The sequence below is a fragment of the Aulonocara sp. 'chitande type north' Nkhata Bay genome, linkage group LG16 (assembly GCF_057382095.1).
Source record: "Aulonocara sp. 'chitande type north' Nkhata Bay isolate Kocher_YH1m ecotype deep benthic linkage group LG16, A_spYH_male_GT1.1, whole genome shotgun sequence".
In the NCBI taxonomy this organism is placed as follows: Eukaryota; Metazoa; Chordata; class Actinopteri; order Cichliformes; family Cichlidae; genus Aulonocara; species Aulonocara sp. 'chitande type north' Nkhata Bay.
The window spans coordinates 1,649,227-1,655,974 of NC_141359.1; the positions used below are offsets into that span (position 1 = coordinate 1,649,227).

The 6,748-nt window shown below is 36.8% G+C and overlaps 1 long non-coding RNA gene across 1 annotated transcript; it reads left to right on the forward strand.

The window, feature by feature from the left end:
* Window positions 1-365: 365 nt before the first annotated feature.
* On the forward strand, window positions 366-5,810 carry LOC147310760 (uncharacterized). Its single transcript, XR_015125344.1, has 4 exons — window positions 366-527; window positions 2,517-2,548; window positions 3,719-3,745; window positions 5,034-5,810. It is a non-coding gene; the product is annotated as an uncharacterized LOC147310760 (long non-coding RNA).
* The last annotated feature ends 938 nt before the right edge of the window (window positions 5,811-6,748 follow it).

A 6,748-nucleotide genomic window follows, 5' to 3' on the forward strand; every position in this document is an offset into this window, starting at 1 on the left:
GAATAAAAGAAACAAATGTGCAATGAACATATCAGGAGTCCCTGTTAAAAAGTCTCATAGCAGTGTGGTTAAGGGACCTCCTGAACCTCTTGAGTCCTGCAGTGGAGTGAGATGAACCTCTGCAGCTCCTACTGTGAGGATGCTTAGGCGATCACCAACACCAGCTCCTTGGTGTTGGTGTTCAGCAGAAGACTGTTCTTATTACTGCAGTCAGTTAAATAAATCTATCATAATAAAGTACATTTTAACATAATGACCTTGTGTTTATTTATGTCTTTTAACCATTATTTCAAATTCAAAGAATCCTGTTTTAAACATTTATTAAACTTATAGAATTAAATTTCTGCTAGTTGCTTTTTGTTGCAAAAAAATCTAGTATAATAATATTTAAATTTACATATATTTTTCACGTTTTCCATGCCAATTTTGTGTAATTGCGGAGTTTCCCACTACCCGTGAATGCCTCTTTTTTTAACGTCTCTGCCTGACTCCTGAATCTCCGTCCACTCTCAGCTCGATCCCCACCGGTAAGCGCTGCTTCTCTGTCTCTCTTTTCTGAAATGAAATGTCTATAAGCTGTATGAGGGATTTACCCAGTTGTTGTTAGTGACTTATGAAGCCAGTCGAAGTATAAGTCATGTTAAAGTAACACAATGGCTGCTTTTTTAGTGAAACGTTGTAATTTTACTATTTAAAAGGAGTGTTTGGTATGCTAGCACTAAGTGCTAATGCCTAGCCTAGCTGCTATAGGCCCAGTGTGAAATTAATATGGTTCATTTGATTGTTTATTACAGTTATTGTGTTGTATTTGGTTCATTCGGTGTGTTAGTGTTTCTGAGTCTGTTAGGGAAGCTGAAGTTAATTCTCTTCACAAATCAGTCAGTTAAAAACGGCCTCATTCTTTCGGTTGTAAGGTAATGAGCCGTCATTTTAGAACCACTGATTAGCTGCTGAAGCAGCAGGGTCGGCAACTTCAAAGGAGCCATTTTACCGCCATTAGCTGTTTCCCAAAACGTCGGCTGCATCTTTCGGAGGACCCAGCCTTCGCGGTCTACGTGGACCGAGAAGGCTGTGAAACTGGACGGTCTAGCCTTCAGATTTGCGTCACCGCTGTCTCGCTGGAGTTTAATAAACTCGGCCGTCTGCTCCTTGCTATTTAAAATATAACAGGACACTGGCGTAAATTCTCGACCGTTTAACGTTTATTGAGCTGTGTGAAAATCCCGGAGGAACCCACCGGATTGATTAATAAAGCTTTATTTAATCTAATAATCTAATAACTTTGATCTCAGCCAAACCGATTTACTCCAGAACAAATAAAACACAGAAAAAGGCAAACAATTACATTTTTAAGTTATCAGAGTGACTTGTATATCATGTTTAACCTGAGTAGCGAAAGAGCGGGGGTCTGAACCCCCCTCCCGGCTTGCCATCGAGCCGGTGGGTGACAGACGTCTCTGAAAACGTCGGCACACTTTTGCAAATATGCGATGTCTTGATAAACCAAGCAGATATTTACACCGCTACTTTCTCGCCTAAAAATATGTTAAAAGTTTATTCGGGGAAATGAAGGACTCATTTGTCGGCCGCATTTGAGACAGCCTTCGTCGACTGGCTGTGACATAATCGGCCTTCAAATGCGGCCTCCGGAGGATGCAGCCGACATTTTGGGACACAGCTTCTGACTGAAAGCCGGGAGAAAAAGAGTCACGTGCCTGTACCGGTGTGTTTTTGTGCTGTGGGTTAATTAACAGAAGGGAGAGAGAGAGTGAGGATGAAACACATAATATAAGAATAATAACATCTCTTAACAAGAAGTTTTTTTTAATTAGGTAATTTTAGTTTTTTAGTTAAATTTTAAGAACTGTTTAACAAACACTTGTTTGTGCAGGTTGTTTTTTTTTTTTTAAATGAAACCTACACCTGCAGCTCTGTTTAACTTCTCACTTTGTGAAAAACTAACGAAATATAAAAAAGTCCACCTTCAAATAAATAAAATGCAGCAGTGCACCATTAATATTATAAATATGATATGTAGATATTTAAAACAACAGCATATTAAATGATACTGTGTGCAGGTGATAATATTTTTAGGAAGCAGAATTTGAATGCAGACGAACTCAAATGTTGAAGCCTACAAAAATATCATCCAAGCTTTCATTTATGATTGTTCATGCTTTGAAATTGTGATGTCAGAATTTGATAAAGTGTGCAGAGCTAGGTGTAGCAAATCATTGCTTATTAAATCTACTGTGTTATCTAATAGCACCAAACTAATAGAGCTATCACATAACTAAGAGACGTGTGTGGCTTATTACAAATGGATGAAACCATATTTTACCTTAATGAAGACAGTAATCTTTAATAAGGTGTAGAAAAAGGTGAGTTGTTTGTTGCTGTGGTAAACAAAGAATGTACTGAATCTTTTGTACTACACAGAGTGATGCAGTATTGACTGTGATGCTGATTTGAGTTGTCTCATTCTGTATTTTTGTGCTTTGTCTTTTGTTACGCAGAGTGAAAGAGATCTTTGGTTTTGCCTTTGCTGGTAAGTAAACAGTGATTGTAACTGAGGCAGTATGAACCTGGCATTGCGTAGCACATTTGGCAACTTACATACAGTAGTTTGACTTTTTGTGATATGTTTCCATTTACTGATGGGCAAAAACACAAAGTCAGGATTTATTACCTGTAGCAGCAAAGTCCTCACACGGGACCTCTGACTGTCCCTGAAAATGTCCCTGAAGTTTAATAGCCCATTTATGTATGATTTAAATTTCTTATGGCTTATTGAATCCAAACATAGCTAAATGTCAGTTGTTCATTTTCTCCTTATGTTTGTGGATTTAAGTAGCAGACAAAACAATGAAAGTGTTTTAGGGGAGTCAGTATAAGTGGTTGCTCAAACACTTAAGAGCTGCACAGGTATTGATTCATATTGTCTCTCAAATTCTGCTGATGTGTTACATTAAAGTCAGAACACTGTAGAAGTATTTTGTACAGTTAAGCAATAATGAAAAACTAAGAAAACCAGAGGTGTGAGTGGACATTGTTAGGTACATTACAGCCAGTGTGTCTAATTAGTTTATCACTTATTTGGTGAATATAATGTGTTTTAAAATTTAATAGAAAAGTTGCCAAAAAGGTACACTGCAAAATACATAAATATTCCTAGCAACAGGTATAATGAAAGGACTTTTTAGTGTAAAAATTTAAGACATTTAATTTTAATTACAAAACATGGTGCACCTCTGCTATTGTAACATGTCAATATTTAAAACTATTTTAAGATTTACATATTCATATCAGACATGACGAGGTTTTCTGTTGCTTCTGATTTATATAATTATTTTGTATCTAACATTTTTAAAAGTTTTGGCTTTCACACTTTAGTAGTACTGACCTGTTGTAGAAAATGTTGGAGCCACAAAGCTTCTGTGTAGGAAATATTTGGTATATCCTGCACTTGTGCCAACAAATATTGGTGGCTATTCTTTATATTTCTGTAGTAATGAATGCTTTTATTACACTTGCTACAGCCATGTGAGACGCTGCAGTTCATTTATCTCCTCTTTAGACTACATTAAGCTCATAAAGCCTTAAATAAATTAAGAATTTTACTAGTTAATTTATGTCACAGTAAATTGGATTGTGTGTGAAGAGGCTCAACAGTCTGAATCATCAAACAGTGATCTGATGAATTGTTTCCTTTCTCTAGACTGCTGATCTGATCGTCTCCAGTCTGGTAAGTAAAGGTTTGTCTGAGGTACAGTGCTGGGAAATGTTTCTCATTATAGGACATTCAGTTTAGTGGAGTGAGTCAGCACAGCTCTTGGGAATAATCAGATCGTAGAAAAGTCTGTGTAAACATTTCCAGACTTACAGATCTCTCTTATCATCATAGTACATTTTTAATTAGGCCCTAATATCGGCCATGCTAAGTTTATTGTAGATTTAGTGGAGTGTGTATTAAACATGCCCCATATTTGACTGAAAAATGTACAAACTGCTGTTTAGGAGTCATCTGTCTCCAAATTTTTCATTTTGCCAAAAGTCATACTGAGTAAATTATTTTTTACTTTTATGTTAACGGCTCCCCAGACATTATGATATACTGTTGAACCAGGTAAGTACACACAGAAACGGGAATTTGAGACCTTTGGGCATTTAGGATCATGTGAGTTGAGTGCTGTGAAGTGTTTAAAGCAGGTGGTCTGAAACTGTCTGCTCTGACTTCATTGTGTAGGTTTAGCTTGACCATATAATGTTTATAGTAAGTTACTGTAGCACCACATCTTGGTTTACAGACTGTGTTTGTTTTTATTGTGTTAATAGAATGCAAAAATGTCCTTAGAAATGTTCCACCACCATATGATAAACATTTTCATTCAGTTGAATCTAATAATGTACTGTACGACTCTTCAGTGTGTAATGATATATGTGTTCTGTATTTTTCGGACTGTAAGGCGCACTAAATTCTAAGGCACATTAAGCCAAACAAAACAGATAAGTCAAACTTTATTCAACTCATTTACAATAACTCTCAAAATTGTTCAGTTGTAAGACATAAAATACAGAACAATACACTCACTTTTCAGGATTTATGGACTGATGAATGTGGATTGATCAGTTTGAAATCTGCTTCATAAGCATGGCTCTCAACAGGTGCCAGGCCCTTATACACACACACACCATATTATGTTGAAGCACAGTACGAATTGCTCTATGAGGGTGCTGACTATGTTAGCCATGCTCCTTAGAAAAAAAGAAAAAAAAAAAAAAGAAAAGCCATGCTCCGACAATACATCAAGTGGTGCTGCTTTGTAGCTTACCAAAGTCATACTAAAACATTTGACAGAGTGCCGTGTACCACATAGAATTGGTTTGAAATCAGTAAGCACAACCATACAGAAGGTGCACTGTCTATTTTTGAGAAAATTAAAGGCTTTTAAATGTGCCTTATAGTCTGAAAAATACGGTAAAGCCAGGTTTATTGGAAGTGTGTCTAATTCCACTTTCTTTCTGTCTTACAGGTGACCTGCTGCAGAAAACCCTCTCCCTCTATCATTAACAAGCCATTAACAAGCAAATTCAGTCTGTCCTATCACTCTCCCTCTCCCTGCTCCATCTTTTTTGACAAGGGATTCTATCTTCTATCATTTCTCCGCCATGTACTCTATCTAATTTTGACAAGCATAAGCCCTAGTTTGACAAGAAACCAAGTTTGACAACAAACCAAGGTTGACAACAAACCAAGTTTTTGGAAATTGAAGTTACCGCAACTTCGACGATCTGTTTTCAGAAATCTGAGAGATCTCTGCTCTCACTGCTCCTTCTTTCCTGTCGTTAAACTCTCTCATATCCACTCATTTTACTGGAAATTACAAGTAAGAAGTTGAATATACAGTACAGTAGAAGTCACTGTAGAAACTACTTACACAGCCCTACATTTGTCATTTTAATTTTGCATTACACTTTGGAATAAACATTGATTGGCTTACAGGTGCAATTGCTTTGATAAATTATATAAAATATACACCTCTTAAAGGTTTATTTGTAATAAGACAATCTGGTTATTTTGTAATATATACATTCAGACTGCTCTATTTACATAAATATTAAATTAGATTCAAATACATTTTTCAAGTCTGTTTCATTGACTATAACATTTGACTACAGTAAGTTTATACTAATATTATTTAAGGACAAACCCATTTCTATTACTCAGTGTAAGTATTGAGTTACAATTGTCATTGAGAAGCTGCCCTGAGGACCCAGACTTCCTGTTTCCTGACTGCTGCAGAACATCCAGCTGAAGAATCCTCATTGCCTGTCATCTGATCACCACACCACCACAGCTCCTTATATTTGCTTTAGATTTTAGATATCTCAAAGATTTACACAAAGTCTACTTCAAAGCTAAGAGTTTTATTATAGCCTGTTGATTGATTGTTGAGATTTATTCTGCATATTACTTCACAGAAGTATAGACCTATTCATTAACCAGTCTGGTTAAAAAAAAGAAGTAATAATATACAGTTGTTGAAAAAGCTACAATAAAACGTTTTTAAGGATCTTTCAATAACTTTTATATTGAGTTTGTATTTAAGCCAGCCTTTTACATCAATTAAACGGTCATAAGAACACTTTACCATTTGTATAGTTGATCCATTTAATAGAAACTTGAGGAGTTTTTCAGTGTTTACAGGTTGAGTTTTGTATACATTTGTGTATAAATACATATAAGGTCCAATTTGTACTTGCACAAAATGCCAAGGAAAGGTCAAAGGTCACAGTCCCAGAAGCTTAGATGGCAAAAGCAGAAGGAACAGGTAAATCTTTCTCAGACCGGTGAGCAGGTAAAGGTGTCTGTTACAAGTATTCCCAGTCCAGAAGTGCAGCTCAGCGTTCAGACGGCCGCAGTGTCTTATGCAGATGTGGTAAAGAGAGGTGTTTGCTCATCATCTGTGCCAAATGCTAAAGAACAACAGGTAATCCAGACTGAACCCCAGCTAACTGTGCAAACGCAGCATGATGGAGAAGCTCCAGGACCGTCTCATGTACAGGTTACAAACAGTGAAAGTCGTCCACGAGTGAGTAGCATCTGTGCGTCTCGAAGCCAGGCCAATGCTAAGTATGGAAAGTACCGGAATCAGCAATGCATGGCGAACAGTTTGGTTTTCCTGTCATTCTTACACGAGGATGAATTCATTACCAGAGCAGATCTCAACCGTGTGTTGGACAAAGG